The sequence below is a fragment of the Rattus norvegicus genome, chromosome 1 (genome assembly GCF_021556685.1).
Source record: "Rattus norvegicus strain SHRSP/BbbUtx chromosome 1, alternate assembly SHRSP_T2T, whole genome shotgun sequence".
Classification (NCBI taxonomy): domain Eukaryota; kingdom Metazoa; phylum Chordata; class Mammalia; order Rodentia; family Muridae; genus Rattus; species Rattus norvegicus.
Genome location: NC_141534.1, coordinates 173,767,525 through 173,787,155, shown reverse-complemented (window position 1 = coordinate 173,787,155; position 19,631 = coordinate 173,767,525). Strand labels below are relative to the sequence as shown.

General features: G+C 40.6%; 2 pseudogenes; one reads left to right on the top strand and one right to left on the bottom strand.

The window, feature by feature from the left end:
- The first annotated feature begins 10,890 nt into the window (after positions 1–10,890).
- On the top strand, positions 10,891–17,310 carry Tm9sf3-ps1 (transmembrane 9 superfamily member 3, pseudogene 1; annotated as a pseudogene).
- Positions 18,458–19,409, bottom strand: Or10a5c-ps1 (olfactory receptor family 10 subfamily A member 5C, pseudogene 1; annotated as a pseudogene).

Below are 19,631 nucleotides of genomic sequence, written 5' to 3'. Positions count from 1 at the left end.
ACATCTACAGGAATATACAAGAAATAGGAAAAAGTTTAAGAAAGGTTGTGGCAAACTTGAGTTCACATAGTGCAGAAAAGAAACATTTTAAATATCTATATCTATATATCTATATCTATATCTATATCTATCTATCTATCTATCTATCTATCTATCTATCTATCTATCTATCTATCTATCTATCTATATCTTCTGGAAGTGTTATGCCAGAATCAGGGACATAGCTTTAACAGTGGGCTTGCATTTCTCAAGTGACTGTAAAGGCATGACAGCTGCAGGACAAAACTGAGAAAACCACACAAGAATATGTCTCCAGTCTGTAAACAAGCTGAGCTACCCAGCATGAGGAGATATGAACCGCAAAGACTATGTTAAGTGCCCATCTGAGCCCTGCATGCAACCCTTAAGGAAGTCTGTAGACAGCTGCCCTCTGCCTCTGCACAGGACAATCTAAGTCTCTATAACTCACAAGAAGGGAATGGCAGTTTCCCCGCAGTCTGGCACTGTGGGGACCAGGGTTCTCCAAAACTCTGAAGACAAAACAGTTTAAGTCTGGACAGAAAGAGAACAAAAGTTAAAAGCACCAATGATCAAGGCTGCTCAGTAGGGACCAAGGAATTCCAGACCCTCCACGCCATGCCCAGCTCTGTGCAACAGCCATGCTGCAGGGACAGGCATCACCCCAAGGCCAGACTTTGCTTGCCTAACAGCTCATGGGGCACTAACTCTGTGCATGCCCAGGCACTGTGCCTTGCCTAGACACACTGGCTAAACTGTCGTGGTAGGCCACCACTGAGACCCCATGTGAAGGCCTGTCAGTTTGTTCATGTTTAATCCTTACACTCACAGCTTAAAAACTCTCTTAAAGATCTGTTTAAGAAATACCTTTAAAAAACAAGAGTAACCTTGAGAAAATGAAACCTTAAAATCTACTTATATCTTTATTATAAACAAAACTGGCTTACAAGTTTAACTTGCTGATAACTTACCAGGTGTCTAGACATGCCAGCCAGCCTGCCAGCCAGCCAGCCAGCCACTTCCCAAGCTTGATGCCCACAGACAGTCCACATCCACAAGGCCTGGAGGGATCTACCTTAGATATTTTAAATATCTCCCATGTAGGGATGGGTAAGGATGAGTCCTTGGCTCTGCATAGAAGCAATGGAAGAAACTGCAGGGACCCCACCCCCACCCCAAGTAAAATCATACAATACAAGGCTCTGACTTAGCTCTCTGAGGTCTGGGGGTCAGAAGAACCTGTCTTCTCGACTAACTGGAAATTCTTGAACAGGGACCCATGTGGAAAGTCAAGGAGAGCCTTGGCAGATTGCAGTGGTGGGTGCTTCCAGGCCTGGCCTGTTTGTTCTTGGCTGAGGCCACAATGTTCAGAGCTAATACAGTCTAATCCTGCATTCCAAAACCATTCAGCAGCCTTAAAAAACAAACCAAACCAAACCAATCAACCAAACAAACAAATAACATGGAGCAGGCCTTTTCTTAAACTCTGTATATTATTACTTAGTTGAAAATTAAATGTCAAGACCTTGGCCTGATGGGTTATTTTTCAACTTACAAAGCTTGTGTTGAAGAACTGAGGTTTCCCCCATTGATGTCTTTTAAAAGACCAGTCGTTAGTAAGAAAAAACTGAATAGATGACGTAAGATGAAGACGTGCTGCAGCTGAAGGGTGTCTATGCTTGGAAATTCCCCAATTCTGTCTCAGCTCCCTCAGGAGGCCAATCAAGTCTCAGCAGTAGCAGCTCGGAGTCTGCGAGCAGCAGCTCCAGAGGTCAAGCTTCAACAGCTGTGACTCAGAGTGAATTTGGACTGGAACAGAACTGGACAAAGGGACGTGACGCACGCTGACTGCAATGCTTCCTCGTGTGGTTAACATACTTTCGTTCCATGGTGTGCGGGCTTTCTTTTACTTCAGTGTTATGATCCCTTCATACTCCACTAGCACACTCCAGTAGGGCAGAGAGCCTCACATGTCCACCAGACCCCAAGAAAGGGCCGAGCTCTGCTGGGAAATGCCTTTGCAGTTCCCTTTCAGTTGTTTGGAGACTGCCCCTGGGACGCTAACCTGATGGCCATAGATCCCTTCTCAGGCCCAGCCCCTCCCTTAGTAACTTGAAGGAAGCGTTTCAAGGGCATTTCTCTGGAATGGGTTGTGTGTTTCAAAACTGTTAGAACACTAACCAGCAGGTTACTCTCTCCGCAAGAGTTGAAGACAGATGTGTCAGTAGCTGCAGACCAGAGCCTCATATCTCTTGAGTTGTGCATGGAGGAAGAGGGGTGCTGAATTCTATGGTCCTTTGGCTGTGTATGCAGCATGCAGATTTCAGAACCATGAAACTTTTACTTCAACTTAAGGGAATAAAAACAAACAAACAAACAAAATGATTTTAAAAAGCCTTTCTTTTTGTAAGTTCATCCATTTTTTTTTCTACAGAAGTCCAGGCCAGCATCCCCCCTTTGCTAGTGCTGCCTGCTCTGAAACACCTCCCCACTTTTATGCATATATAAATACTTTATTTATTAACATCATTGGTCAACTTTTTAAAAATGAAAAAAAATGAAGAGAGAAAACCGTAAATAAATGCATTGATAGAAACGTTGAGTATGCAGGCCTCTGGTGATGAGATTAGTCTGCACTTCCTGGTACTGGTGCTCATCATGGCTGGGTTCTCTGGGCTCAGTGGCTTTTTTTCCACTGTAGGATGAGGCTGATGCCAGGAATTAATATAAAATTGAAGCTTTGCTTCACTTTGTCTCCTCTCTGTACTGTACTGGCTTGACTCAGTTATTCCTTTAGTAATAAATTGTCTTGACTTTCTGACTCGGGAACTAATTCGGAGACAATATGATATGTAGTGATTATCTTTTTGTCCTGAAACAAGATGAATTTCCATTGGTTTGGAAGTCAGAAGTTCTTAACATGCAGAAGAAGGTGTGAGAAGGGAAATACTCCAGAGCCCCTCCTTTTACATAGGTTTCCTGTCTTCTCTATTCCCTCAGGACACCTAGGTTCTGCTGTAGGAATTAGTCTTTCTCCAGAATTATCCCTTGTCTTTGGAGTAGCACAATTACACATATACCATTCACCACCACTTCCCAAAAATTCTTCTTAAAAATACTTTGAATTAACTGCTGATGCTCCCACTCCTTCTTGAAAGGGGAAAAATATCTATAGGAGGAGATATGGAAACAAAGTTTAGAGCAGCGACTGAAGGAATGGCCATTCAGAGCCTGACACACATGTGGCCCATATATATACAGCCACCAAAACTAGATGAGATTGATGAATTTAAAAAGTGCATGCTGAAAAGGACTGGATATAGATCTCTCCTGAGAGACACATCCAGAGCATGTCCAATAGAGAGACCAATACCAGCAGCAAATCACTGAACTGCAAAACTTTTGTAAAGCAAAAGACCCTGTCATTAGGACAAAATGGCAACCAACAGATTGGGAAAAGATCTTTACCAATCCTACATTGGATAGAGGGATAATATCCAAAATATAAAAAGAACTCAAGAATTAGACTCCAGAGAGCCAAATCACCCTATTAAAAATGTGGTACACAGCTAAACAAAGCACTCTCAGCTGAGGATTATTGGATGGTCAAAAAGCATCTAAAGAAATGTTCAACTTCCTTAGCCATCAGGGAAATGTGAATCAAAACAAGCCTGAGACTCAACCTCACACCAATCAGAATGGCTAAGATAAAAATCTCACGAGAGAGCAGATGCTGGTGAGGATGTGGAGAAAGAGGAACACTCCTCCATTGTTGGTGGAATTGCAAACTGGTACAACCACTCTGGAAATCAGTCTGGAAGTTCCTCGGAAAATGGGAATTCCACTACCTGAGGATCCAGCTATACCTCTATTGGGCATATAGCTAAAAGATGCTCCAACATACAAGAAAGACACATGCTCCTCTATGCTCATATAGCCTTATTTATAATAGCCAGAAACTGGAAAGAACCCAGATGCCCTTCAACAGAGGAATGGATACAGAAAATGTGGTACATCTACACAATGGAATATTACTCAGCTATCAAAAACAATGACTTTATGAAATTCATAGGCAAATGGATGGAACTGGAAAATATCATCCTGAGTGAAGTAACCCAATCACAGAAAAACACACATGGTATGCACTCATTGATAAGTGGCTATTAGCCCAAATGCTTGAATTACCCTAGATGCACAGAACACATGAAACTCAAGAAGGATGACTAAAATGTGAATGCTTCACTCCTTCTTTAATGGGGAACAAGAATACCCTTGGCAGGGAATAGGGAGGCAAAGTTTAGAACAGAGGCAGAAGGAACACCCATTCAGATCCTGCCCGACATGTGGCCCATACAGCCACCCAATTAGATAAGATGGATGAAGCAAAGAAGTGCAGGCTGACAGGAACCGGATGTAGATCTCTCCTGAGAGACACAGCCAGAATACAGCAATTACATAGGCGAATGCCAGCAGCAAACCACTGAACTGAGAACGGGGACCCCCGTTGAAGGAATCAGAGAAAGGACTGGAAGAGCTTGATGGAGCTTGAGACCCCATATGAACAACAATGCCAACCAATCAGAGCTTCCAGGAACTAAGCCACTACCCTAAGACTATACATGGACTGACTCTGGGCTCCAACTGCATAGGTAGCAATGAATAGCCTAGTAAGAGCACCAGTGGAAGGGGAAGCTCTTGGTCCTGCCAAGACTGAACCCTCAATGAACGGTATTGTTCGGGGGAGGCCAGTAATGGGAGGAGGATGGGGAGGGTACACTCATATAAGGGGAAGGGTTAGGAGGATGTTTGCCTGGAAATCGGGACAGGGAATAAAAATTGAAATGTAAATAAGAAATACCCAAGTTAATAAAAATGGAGAAAAAAAGACATTTTCTTAGGTTATAGGGTTGCTACTGGTTGTTTTAAATAAACACATTATGATTGTAATGTTAAAATTCAAATTTGTGTTCAAATCAAGAAATATTAAATAAATATTAAATTCATCCTACAATATGCCTGAATTTGAACAAATCCTTAAGCCAGAGAGTCTTGTATGATTTCTGACATATAAATGATAGACCACTGATTTTTCACATTTAAATAACACTCTAAGTCTTAGTTTAACTATACTGTGCATACTAGAAAGGACTTACATAATTAGCTAATTCAACAAAAATTCATAATATGAATATTATATTATGTGATTGATTTATGTGTTAATTTTATGTAAAATATCAGAAATGATTGTCTATCATATTAGTATGGTGTTTGAAATATAAAAAAAAGAGGAAAAATATCCATAGGAGGGAATATGGAAGCAAAGTTTAGAGCAGTGTCTCAAGGAATGGCCATTCAGAGCCTGACACACATACAGCCACCAAAACTAGATAAGATTGATGAAGCTAGAAAATGCATGCTGAAAGGGACCGGATATAGATATCTCTTGAGAGACACATCCAGACCATGTCCAATACAGAGGTCAATGCTAGCAGCAAACAACTGAACTGAGAACAGGACCCCCTTGAGGGAATTAGAGGAAGTATTGAAAGAGTTGGAGGAGCTTGCAACCCCATAAAAACAACAATGCCAACCAACCAAAGCTTCCAAGGACTAAATCACTACTGAAAGACTGCCCCATAAGTTTGACAACAGATGCTGGCGAGGATGTGGAGGAAGAGGAACACTCCTCCATTGTTGGTGGGATTGCAAACTGGTACAACCATTTTGGAAATCAGTCTGGAGAATCCTCAGAAAATTGGACATTGAACTGCCTGAGGATCCAGCTATACCTCTCTTGGGCATATACCCAAAAGATGCCCCAACATATAAAAAAGACACGTGCTCCACTATGTTCATTGCAGCCTTATTTATAATAGCCAGAAGCTGGAAAGAACCCAGATGCCCTTCAACAGAGGAATGGATACAGAAAATGTGGTACATCTACACAATGGAATATTACTCAGCTATAAAAAACAACGACTTTATGAAATTCGTAGGCAAATGGTTGGAACTGGAAAATATCATCCTGAGTGAGCTAACCCAGTCACAGAAAGACATACATGGTATGCACTCATTGATAAGTGGCTATTAGCCCAAATGCTTGAATTACCCTAGATGCCTAGAGCAAATGAAACTCAAGACGGATGATCAAAATGTGAATGCTTCACTCCTTCTTTAAAAGGGGAACAAGAATACCCTTGGCAGGGAAGAGAGAGGCAAAGATTAAAACAGAGACTGAAGGAACACCCATTCAGAGTCTGCCCCACATGTGGCCCATGCATATACAGCCATCCAATTAGACACGATGGATGAAGCAAAGAAGTGCAGACCGACAGGAGCCGGATGTAGATCGCTCCTAAGAGACACAGCCAGAATACAGCAAATACAGAGGCGAATGCCAGCAGCAAACCACTGAACTGAGAATAGGACCCCCGTTGAAGGAATCAGAGAAAGAACTGGAAGAGCTTGAAGGGGCTCGAGACTCCATATGTACAACAATGCCAAGCAACCAGAGCTTCCAGGGACTAAGCCCCTACCCAAAGACTATACATGGACTGACCCTGGACTCTGACCTCATAGGTAGCAATGCATATCCTAGTAAGAGCACCAGTGGAAGGGGAAGCCCTGGGTCCTGCTAAGACTGAACCCCCAGTGAACTAGACTGGTGGGGGGAGGGCGGCAATGGGGGGAGGGTTGGGAGGGGAACACCCATAAGGAAGGGGAGGGGGGAGGGGGATGTTTGCCCGGATACCGGGAAAGGGAATAACACTTGAAATGTATATAAGAAATACTCAAGTTAATAAAAAAAAATGAAAAAAAAAAACAATAAATAAATAAAAAAAAAGAAAGACTGCCCCAGGGTTCCAAATGCATATGTAGCAGAGAATAGCCTTGTTGGGGCACCAGGGAAAGAGGAAGCCCTTGATCTTGCCAATGTTGGACCCCCAGTGCAGGGGAATATGGGAGGGGGAATAAAGGGGATGTATAGAGGGAATACCCATATGGGGTTGGGGGAGGGGAGGGAATGGAGGCTTATGGAAGGGAAACTGGGAAGGGGAATAACGTTTGAAATGCAAGTAAAGAAATACATCTAATAAAAAATTAAAACAAAACAAAACAAATATAGAATGGGGCTGAAAGGATTAAGCTTGAAGAGGGCTATAGTAGAACAAATACAAAATAAAAAAAGAAAGGGGTATTTAAGTTTAAATATTTAGGCTGTCCAGGAACCAGTGCCTGGATAGCTAGAAGATCCAGGATAGGATCAAACAGAACTAGTAAAAAAGTCAATGAAACAATTCTTAATAATATTCTTCTATATTCATTAGATGAGCACCTATATTTATTGTTTTCTGAGGGGCTTCATCCAGTAACCAATGGGAGCAGATACAGCAACCCACAGCCAAACACTATTTGTAGCCAGAAGAACCCTGCAGAAGAGGGGGAAGAAGGATTGTAGGAGCCAGCTGGGTCAAGAACAGCAGGATAACATTGCCTCCAGTATCAAATAAGCAGGCTCCTAGAGGCCCACTGAGACTGAGGTGATAACCAGAGAGCCTGCATGAGACTGACATTGGTTCTCTGCATATCCATCATGGTTCTGCAGCTTGCAGTACTTGTGGGGTTCCTAACAGTGCGAGTGGGGACTGTCTTTGACTGTCTCACCTGCTTTCATGACACTTTTCCTGCTATTGGGTTGCCTCATCCAGCCTTGATATGAGGGTGTGGGCCTGGTCTTACTTTATCTTGTTATACCATGCCTGGTGTATATTCCTGGGAGACCTACTTTTGGTTTTTTGTTTTTTTTTTGTTGTTTTTTGTTGTTGTTTTGTTTTCTGTTTTCTGTTTACTTTGAAGGCAAGTAGAGGAGGGGTTCATCTGGGGAAGATAAGAAGTGGGGAGAGGGGCTGGAAGAAGTGGAGGGAGTGGAAACTGAGGTTGATGTAATGAGTGAGAGAAGAATGAAGGTTAAAAGCTATTGGCTGGTTGCATTGTTGTAGATTATTAACAAAGTCTATGGATCTGAAAAAAAAATCACTGAACTGAGAACAGGACCCCTTTGGGGAGGAATTAGAGGAAGGATTGAAAGAGCTGAAGGGGCTTGCAACCCCATAAGAACAATAATTCCAACCAACCAGAGCTTCCAGAGACTAAACCACTACAGAAAGTCTATACATGGACTGACCCAGGGCTCCAACAGCATATGTAGTAGAGAATAGCCTTGTTGGGGCACCAGTGAAAGGGGAAGCCCTTGGTCCTGCCAAGGTTGGACCCACAGTGCAGGGGAGTGTCCGGGGGTGGTAAATGAGGTAGGGGGAACACCCATATGGTGGAAGGTATAGGGATGCGGGCTTATGGACAGGAAACTGGGAAAGGGAATACCATTTGAAATGTAAGTATAGAAACTTATCTAGTAAAAAAATTAAAAAATACTTTGAATTAATTCATTCTCATGCTACTTTAAGTCAGTATAATTTTAAAAAGCTGCACTATCCCATTCATTTATCAATTTTTATACTATAGAACTCTATACTATACTATACTATAAAAATCAGGGACAGGGAGGTATCTCATCTCTTGAAAAATCCCCAACACCACTGTAAAAAGCCAGACATGGGGGTTGGGGATTTAGCTCAGTGGTAGAGCGCTTGCCTAGCAAGTGCAAGGCCCTGGGTTCGGTCCCCAGATCCGAAAAAAAGAAAAAGAAAAAGAAAAAAAAGCCAGACATGGCCATATAGGTTTGCAACCCCAGAACTAGGGAGCAAAGTCAGGCAGGTCCTGGAATTTGCTTGGTAGCCAGCCAGCCTATCTAAAATGGTGTTTCTGCTTTAATGAGATATCCTGTCTCAAAGGAATGAGGGAGAATGATAGAGGACATACTCAGTGACCTCTTCCCCCTCTACATGAATACAGCTGCATGCACAGGTGAATGTACCCAGCCCAATACAAAACACAATGCACATTTTATAATTTAGAGATTTTTTTTTGTGCAAGGTGAACACAAATAAAGAAATGACATATTCAACATTGTGTTAATTATTGCTTGACTCTGGCATTATGAGTCCTCATGGATATTCGTTTTATAAATATTAAAAGTAGTGCTTAAATTGAAGGCTACATCCATAGCTATGGGCCAATCCCATATTGATTGATTTGGTTTTGGTTTCTGGGATATGGCATTGCCTTTCATGATCATCTGTAGGATGCTTGACTAGATTAGATGATCACATTCATCTGCCTCAACATCTAATATTCTAGTGGAAATATCATTGAAATTTTCATTCTTTTTTGTTGTGTGTGTTAAATATATATGGTGCCAACCTTCAGCCTCCCTCATTTGTCTGTCTTGACTGTGTGTATTGTGTATCAAGTGTTATTTATGACAATACTTTGGGTTTGAAGTTCTATGCTTTTTATCTGACTCTAACTTTATTCACATCCTCCCAGTATTTTTTGTGTCATTTTGTGGAACATAAGGTTTTTGATATACTGAAACAGAAACATCTGTGACGTTTTGGTTTTGAAAAAGCTGCAGGTACTTCAAGAGAAGGCAAATTTGTTTAAAAAATAAACACAAGTATTTATAAAATTGAAATTATCAATAAACTTGGAATATAAGCACATAAAAGTAATACACACTGCATGAGACATCACAACAGGTCCTTGAAAGACTGCATGAATTTGGCCAACCTAATTGTGACAGCCTTTTAAAAGAAAAATGAGATACCAATACATTAACGGTATTAATTACCTGAAGTATGTATTCTGAGGTTCAAATGAAATGTGTACCTTTTTTCTCACATACTCATTAATTTTTCCTGATCCTTCTAGATTTATTTCACTTAAAAATTCATATATTTATATTTGCTCAAGATGTTTGTTTTCTAGATTTATATCTGTCAGACTACCACTAGAAACGTTAAAAGAATATGGAAAAGGTCAATCTTGACAGCAAGATTTGTAACAGTAAATGAATAAATAAATGAATGACACATCTATAAAATAAAGTGCCATGAGGTTATGAAAGGAATCCTAGAATTAAAGATCTCCTGGTCTCAGCTGGTCTGTAATTCATGCTCTGATGAAAGCAGTACCATGACTGATGCGTAAGATACCACTTCAACAAGGCATAAGGACCTACATGTGAGCCAGGGTGCTCACAGAATCTCAGGACATTCTCCCTGGGAAGGACTCAGTGGGAAGGAAGTGGCCATTGAGGTTATGCAGGCATGTTCATGAGGGCTATGGAACTAGTGTTCTGTGATGCATCCTAGTTAGCTCAGAAGAAACAATACCTCAAAGGCATGAATAATGAACCTTTTCAAGAGGAGACTGATTCCGAGGGTGGGATCAGGACTTTCAAAATCTTTTGAAGAATGAAGAGTTCAAATTACACAGAGAAAGAGGAAATGACTATGATTCAAAATGATTTTCCCTCTTTTTCTTCAATATGGTCCCATGTTAACATTACTAGCCATTTTATACAGAAAAATGTGTGTGTGTGTGTGTGTGTGTGTGTGTGTGTGTGTGTGTGTGTGTATTCCACAGGAGTAAAATAATCTTGAAATCTGCTATGGAACTGTTGAAATGCCAACAGACTCAGTAAATTAAGGGATAAAGCTTTGAAGATTCTGCTGTCCTCTGTAGCCAGTTGCTATCAGCTATGATCAACCCCACTGTTCTTTGATATTGTGTTTGATGTTGATGTTGAACCCGTGGACTGAATGAATATCCTGTGAGATGTTTGCAAACAAAGTTCCACAAGAAAACTATCAAACTCTGAGCACTGTACAGGGCTTGGTTATAAAGCTTCCTCTGTTCACAGAATTGTTCCAAGATTCATTTGGTGAGGTGGTGGCTTCACATGCCGTAATGTCACTCTCAGGAAGTCCACCCACAGGGAAAAAATCTGAAGATAAGAACTTCATCCTGAAGCAAACAGGCCCTGGTACTTTGTTCATAGAAAAAGCTGAACAAAGCACAAATAGTTCTAAATTTCATCTGGCTTGCCCAGATCGAAGTGGTTGGATGGCAAATATGTGTTCATTGGAAAGGTGAAAAGCATGGACAATACGGAAGCTTACGGAGTACAGGAATGGCAAGCCCAAGAAGAAGGTCACTATGGGAAGCCATAATAGTTCTCACCTGTGGGCATCTAAACCACTAGGCCATACCTTTTAAATTCAAGAGAGTTTGAAACCTCTTTTGTCTACAATATTCGTAGGTTATCTTGCATTTTTTCCCCTCTGGGTTCCTTATGTTTCATATTCCCCTCAAAATCTAGATAAGTTTATGAGTATAGAATAAAAACTAAGTAAGAATAGAAACTAAGTAAGAAAATAAAGATACATTTTTGTGAGTGCATCTTTGGCAGGTAAAGGAAATTTTGTATTGATGCCAATAATATGTCTAAACTACATTTGTTTTTCTTCTTCCATTGAGATTTCCAAAATCCATATTTGCAACCAGAATTCATCACAATGGAGATCAATAGGTAGATATGAATCACAAATATATTTTCTCCATTCAACAAATACTGGGAGGCCAGCGGGCAGAGGTGGAGAAGAGCGGGCAGAGGTGGAGAAGAGCGGGCGGTGACCTTGGCTGACACAGTGGCTGGGCCTCAGCTCCATGCATTTGTCTGCACCAGGTTGATGTGAATCAGTAGCATCAGCAGAGAAGTTGGTGGGTCTGCCCATAGCCTGTGGGAGTATGAAGAATGAGGCCACTTCTGGTCATGCTTCTGGCTTGGTGGCAGCCCTTGCATTGTTGATGCTGCTTCTCCTGCTGCTCCTGCTGCTTCTGCTTCTCCTGCTGCTCCTGCTGCTTCTGCTGCTTCTGCTGCTTCTGCTGCCACTGCCTCAGGCTCAGTCTGACTAGCAAGAACACACTTACGAATATAGTTTTAAAAATACTCAATACAATTCTCACAAACTGAGTCCAAGAACACATCAAAATAATCTTCCATCATTATCAAGTAGGCTTCATACCAGGGATCCAGGGATGTTTCAATATATGGAAGTCCATCAACGCAATTCACTATATAAGCACCACTGGCTTATACTCTAAGATCAAGACTCCACAAATGGGACCTCATAAAATTGCGAAGCTTCTGTAAGACAAAGGATACTGCCAATAGGATAAAATGGCAATCATTAGATCATGAAATATCTTTACTAATCCTGCATCCAATAGAGGGCTAATATCCAATATACACAAAGAACTCAAGAAGTTAGACTCCAGAGAATCAAATAACCCTATGGGGCACAGAGCTAAACAAAGAGTTCTCACCTGAGGATTATCGAATGGCTGAGAAGCACCTAAAGAAATGTTCAACATCCTTAGTCATCAGGGAAATGCAAATCAAAACAACCATGAGATTCCACCTCACACCAGTGAGAATGGCTAAGATCAAATACTCAGGTGACAGCAAATGTTGGTGAGGATGTGGAGAAAGAGTAACACTCCTCCATTGTTGGTGAGAATACAAGTATTCTGGAAATTAGACTGGTGGGTCCTCATAAAATTGGACACAGTACTACCTGAGGACCCAGCTATAGCACTTCTGGGCATATACCTAAAAGATGCTCCAACTTACAACAAAGATACATGCTCCATTATGCTCATAGCAGCCTTATTTACAATAGCCAGAAGCTGAAAAGAAACCAGATGTCTTTCAAGAAGACATCTGGTAATGGATACAGAAAATGTGGTACATTTACACAATTGAATACTACTCAGTTATTAAAAACAATGATTTTATGAAATTCTTAGGCAATGGATGGAAATGCAGAGACAAAGTATGGAGCAGAGACTGAAGGAAAGGCCAACCAGGGACTGCCCCACCTGGGGATCCATCCCATATCCAGTCCCCAAACTCAGACACTTTGTGGATGCCAAGACCTATATGCTGATAGGAGCCTGATATAGGTGGCTCCTGAGAGGTTCTGCCAAAGCCTTACTGATAGAGATGAAGGTGCTGGAAGTCAACCATTGAACTGAGAACCGGGCTCCCCAGTTGAGGAGTTGGAGAGAAAGGACTGAAGTTGTTTGTAACCCCATAGGAAGAACAACAATATCAACCAACTAGATGATGCTGAGCCCCCCAGGAACTAAACTACTAACCAAAGAATACACATGGAGTGACCCATGGCTCCAGCCACATATGTAACAGAGGATGGCCTTGTTGGGCATCAATGGAAGGAGAGGCCCTTGGTTCTGTGAAGGTTTGATGACCCAGTGTAGGGAAACGCCAGGGTGGGGAGGTGGGAGAGAGTGGGTAGATGGCTAGGGGAGCATGCTCATAGAAGCAGGGAGATGTGATGGGGGGTTCCAGAGAGGAATCCAGGAAAGGGGATAACATTTGAAATGTAAGTAAAAAATATCCAGAAAAGAAAGAAAGAAATAAAAAAGTTGTTTTATGGATGAATACTGTTGGGCCCTATCACAATCTCCAAGAAACATATAAATACTTTCCACTTCCATTATATGTGGGGTCAAAAAAAGGTGTCAGTCATTACTGTGAAACTTTGGAAGAAGCACTTCAAGAATTTAGTGGTCTGGATATTAAATTTAAAGATGAAGTGATGCCAGGTACTTACTGTGAGATTGACTTAGAAAAGGAAAAGAGAGATGACTTTGGGTATGCTATCAAGAATCACCATTGGTATCAGATGTACATAGAAGACATAAAAAGACGGGGTATTGTTGGTGAAGCAGATGAAAATGGAGAAGATTACTATCTTTGAAACTTCAAAAAACTTGAAATAGACTTTATTGGTAATCTAATTGTTGATGCTAATCTAACTATGGAAGAAAGTTCAAACTGGTTGCAAATGCTAAAATACAGATGTCATATTTGGTAAAATGGACAAAAATCAGATGTAAAATTTGAAGATAGATTCGATAAATATCTTATTTTACTTTAAAAATGAGTTTATTTCTTTCTTTATTTTTATTTTTTTATATTTATTAACTTGGGTATTTCTTATTTACATTTCGATTGTTATTCCCCTTCCCGGTTTCCGGGCCAACATCCCCCTAACCCCTCCACCCCCCCTTCTATATGGGTGTTCCCCTCCCCATCCTCCCCACATTGCTGCGCTCCCCCAACAATCACTTTCACTGGGGGTTCAGTCTTGGCAGGACCAAGGGCTTCCCCTTCCACTGGTGCTCTTACTAGGCTATTCATTGCTACCTATGAGGTCAGAGTCCAGGGTCAGTCCATGTATAGTCTTTGGGTAGTGGCTTAGTCCCTGGAAGCTCTGGTTGGTTGGTATTGTTGTTCATATGGGGTCTCGAGCCCCTTCAAGCTCTTACAGTCCTTTCTCTGATTCCTTCAACGGGGGTCCCGTTCTCAGTTCAGTGGTTTGCTGCTGGCATTCGCCTATGTATTTGCTGTATTCTGGCTGTGTCTCTCAGGAGACATCTACATCCGGTTCCTGTCAGCCTGCACTTCTTTGCTTCATCCATCTTATCTAATTGGGTGGCTGTATGGGCCACATGTCGGGCAGGATCTGAATGGGTGTTCCTTCTGCCTCTCTTCTAAACTTTGCCTCCCTATTCCCTGCCAAGGGTATTCTTGTTCCCCATTAAAGAAGGAGTGAAGCATTCACATTTTGGTCATCCTTCTTGAGTTTCATGTGTTCTGTGCATCTAGGGTAATTCAAGCATTTGGGCTAATAGCCACTTATCAATGAGTGCATACCATGTGTGTTGTTCTGTGATTGGGTTACCTCACTCAGGATGATATTTTCCAGTTCCATCCATTTGCCTATGAATTTCATAAAGTCATTGTTTTTTATAGCTGAGTAATATTCCATTGTGTAGATGTACCATATTTTCTGTATCCATTCCTCTGTTGAAGGGCATCTGGGTTCTTTCCAGCTTCTGGCTATTATAAATAAGGCTGCTATGAACATAGTGGAGCATGTGTCTTTGTTATATGTTGGGTCATCTTTTGGGTATATGCTCAAGAGAGGTATAGCTGGGTCCTCAGGTAGTTCAATATCCAATTTTCTGAGGAACCTCCAGACTGATTTCCAGAATGGTTGTACCAGTCTGTAATCCCATCAACAATGGAGGAGTGTTCCTCTTTCTCTACATCCTCACCAGCATTTGATGTCACCTGAGTTTTTGATCTTAACCATTCTCACTGGTTTGAGGTGAAATCTCAGGGTTGTTTTGATTTGCATTTCCCTTATGACTAAAGATGTTGAACATTTCTTTAGGTGTTTCTCAGTCATTCGGCATTCCTCAGCTGTGAATTCTATGTTTAGCTCTGAACCCCATTTTTTATAGGGTTATTTGTCTCCCTGCAGTCTAACTTCTTGAGTTCTTTGTATATTTTGGATATAAGCCCACTATCTGTTGTAGGATCAGTAAAGATCTTTTCCCAATCTGTTGGTTGCCGTTTTGTCCTAACCACAGTGTCCTTTGCCTTACAGAAGCTTTGCAGTTTTATGAGATCCCATTTGTCGATTCTAGATCTTAGAGCATAAGCCATTGGTGTTTTGTTCAGGAAATTTTCTCCAGTGTCCATGTGTTTGAGATGCTTCTCCACTTTTTCTTCTATTAGTTTGAGTATATCTGGTTGATGTGGAGGTCCTTGATACACTTGGACTTAAGCTTTGTGCAGGGTGATAAGCATGGATTGATCTGCATTCTTCTACATGTTGACCTCCAGTTGAACCAGTACCATTTGCTGAAAATGCTATCTTTTTTCCATTGGATGGTTTTGGCTTCTTTGTCAAAAATCAAGTGACCATAGGTGTGTGGGTTCATTTCTGGGTCTTCAATTCTATTCCATTGGTCTATCTGTCTGTCTCTGTACCAATACCATGCAGTTTTTATCGCTATTGCTCTGTAATACTGATTGAGCTCAGGGATAGTGATTCCCCCTGATGTACTTTTATTGTTGAGGATAGTTTTAGCTTTCCTGGGTTTTTTGTTATTCCAGATGAATTTGGAAATTGTTCTGTCTAACTCTCTGAAGAATTGGATTGGTATTTTGATGGGGATTGCATTGAATCTTTAGATTGCTTTTGGAAAAATGGCCATTTTTACTATATTAATCCTGCCAATGCATGAGCATATGTTGATCCATTCTTTTTCAACATAGTATTCACTAGTTTTTCAATTTTTAATACCTTCATGATGGTCTTCTTAGTGGGATTAGTTTCAATGGTTTTAATGAGAACTTTAAGAAAAATATTGACTGATATGTTAAAGGAGATGAAATGGATGACATGGGCATGGATATCTGTTCAGACAGTCAAGTCACCCTCTGATATTCTCCTCTGTCATTGACTCTGGATGTCAGATACTTGCTGTGTTTCTCATTGTTATTATTGTTGCCATGATAGAGGATTTACATACAGAGAGGCAATCAATGCTCAGTATAGCCATATTTGTCTATGCTGCTACCTCTCCAGTGAATGGGTACTTTGGAGGAAGTCAGTATAATAGACAAGGAGGGAGGAGATAGATAAAGCAGATGTTTGTTTGGGCATTCCTAATCTCAGTTATGGTGTGTGGCACTTCGTCCTTCTTCAACTTTATAGCCATTTATTACCATGCTTCTAGAGCCATTCCTTTTGGAACAATGGTGACTGTTTATTACATCTTTTTTTTCTTGTCATTCCTCTAAATCTCATTGGTATAATACTGGACCATAGTCTGTCAGGTCAGCCCAACTTCCCTTGTCATGTCAATGCTATGCCTCATCTTATCTTGGAGGAAAAAATGGTTTATGGTCTATTGTTTGCCTGGGAGGAATTTTATTCTTTGGCTCAATCTTTACTGAAGTGTACTTCACCTTCTTGTCTTTCTGGGCATATACGATCTACTATGGCTTCATGATTTTGGTGCTGTTCATCCAGTGCCTTGTGACTGTCTGTGTGATCATTGTTTGCACATACTTCCTGCTAAATGAGAGAATTATAGGTGGCAATGGACAAGTTTTCTCCCTGCTGCATCGACTGCAATCTATGTTTTTTAAAAACAAAGATGTATGGTTTATTTCAAACATCATTTTACTTTGGATATATGTCAATATTTAGCACAACCTTGGGGATAATATGTGGAGCAACTGGTGACATAGGAACAAGTGCCCTTGTTGGAAAAATCTATACTAGATTGACTACTAAATTGACTAGACACCCGAGACAACCTCAGATCAGTTTCTCTTTCATAAGGGTGGAACTTGCACAGAAAAGAAGAATGATTGCAAGAAGAGATTTGGGTGTAACAATGGGCACTATGTGGGTTTCTTTTGTGGATGGCATCAAGTAACATCTATTTCCATTGATCCTAAGTTCTTGGGATCTTAGAAAGAACTAATTGTTCACAGCAGATGCTTGGGTTTTATGCAGTTGGTATTACCACAGTACATGGCTAATCTTCCCTAAACAGCTCATTAAAGATGAAATAGACCAGCTCTCTTCAGTGAAGAAGACAAATAGTTTATTTAAAACATTTGTTCCAATAAAATACCTAGAGTGAAACTTGGATGCTAAAGTTCCATATGTAGAAATCTTCCTGGCACTTGGTGTTTCTATGTTATTAAAAATGATGTTCCAGGAAGATTACTTTTTCTCTTATTTTACTGCCACTGTTGATGTGTTGTGGGACTTTTTAATATATTAACCCTGGGTTTTTTTTTACCTGTTTAGGTTGTCTCTCCATTCAACTGCAATACTGTTTTAAACAAAATTAAAAACTTTTAAATTCTGAATGGAATCTGTTAACTTAAACTTAGTTGGATCAACCACATTTATTTTTCTTAAAATTAACCAGCTTTCTAAATTCCATCCAAAGAAGATACAGAATGAAAATAGTGTACTCTCTATAATACAACTTACTGTACAGTTAACAAGCAAAGGGATAAATGGGGAAGATTGTTTTTATTAAACATTTGGAGATTTAGATAATTTTTATTTTAACTGAATCTCTAAAGTGATTATATTCTCCTCTGTATCCCCAAGTTAGTCTTACATCTTTTGTGGGGGGTTCAATGAAGGCTTTACATAAGAAATTATTAAAAAACAATGCGGGCAATAAGTGTATATAACATTAATAATGTTGTGGACATGTAGGTTCCTGGATGCATTTGAATGTATAAATTTACTGGAGGACATTTTTGGAATGATGATTGGTGTAGAAACTCAGGGGGTTGGGTGGCATTTTACATCTTGCCTACCATTGCATGAAACATTGGGTTTTTTTCAAAATGTGTATATCATACTTCATTTGGAAGAGGGTTGTTTTCTTCTTTTCTGAAACTCCTACTGAAGCAAAATTTGTAATTTAGAAACATTTAATTTTGTTAATCCTGTATGGGACATTTAAAAAACATCTAAATCATTATTGTTTTAGGATGTCCATATACAATTTTCTGACAAAAATCCAACAGAAAAATATTAACCATATATTTTAATATCTACAGGATAAATTTTCTGAGGGCCAGGACCTTGTGGAAGGTTCTGCTAAGGGCATTCTTTACCTCATTATTTCTCAGGCTATAGATGATGGGTTTCAACATGGGAGTCACAACAGTGTAGGACAATGATAACAATTTCTTGCTTTCAGGAGAATTATTTGATTTAGGCCTAAAGTAAGTGAGGCTGGAAGTCATAGAAAAGAGAGACAACAAGCAGATGTGAGGAGCAGGTGGAAAAGGCTTTGTGCTTCCCTTGAGCTGATGGAATCTTGAGGATGGAAGCTACAATGAGAGTGTAGGAACAAAGGATCAGCAGGCAGGGTATCATGAGCACCAGAATGGTTCCGACAATGGCAAAGACTTCATACTGTGCTGTGTCTGCACAGACAAGCCTCAGCACAGGTGGACCATAACAGAAGAAGTGATTCACCTTGTTTTCGGCACAGAATGGAAAACTGAAGAGCCATGTGGTAGACACAGTGGCTACAGGGAATCCTGGAAACCAGGAAGCAGCAGCCAGTTTGACACGTGTCCCTTGGTTCATGATGACTGGGTAATGTAAGGGACTGCAGATGGCTACATAGCGGTCATAGGCCATGGTGGCCAGGAGGAAGCACTCAGCTACTCCAAAGAAGAAGAAGAAATACATCTGAGTGGCACAGCCAAGGATGGAGATACTTGTGTTCTGGGCAATCAGAGTCCCCAACATTTTGGGTACAATGATCAGGTTAAAGCCAATCTCTAAGATGAATAAGTTCCTGAGAAAGAAATACATGGGGCTTTGCAGCATGGGGTCAGCCAATGTCACCAGAATGATGAGGTTGTTTCCCAGCAGAGTGACTAAATAGATGCTGAGAAATGCCAGGAAGAGCAAGGTCTGTATTTCAGTAGGCAGGGAAGAGAAGCTCATGAGGATAAACTCAGTTACTCTTGTCTGGTTTCCTGTAGCCATGAACGTGGGTATAAATCTGCAGTGTATACTTGAAGACACATTCTTCAGCACACAAATCAGGTTCTACGCTGATTTTTAATATTTTTGTTTGTTTTTGCCTCTCTGGTTTACTGATTATTTTCAGGAAAGAGTGCATATCAGGATCTGTTGGAAGAAGAGGAATTCTTAGTGTTTAAGCTGGGACATGCCTGAATGGGCTTGTAAATTTCATTTTTCCTAGTT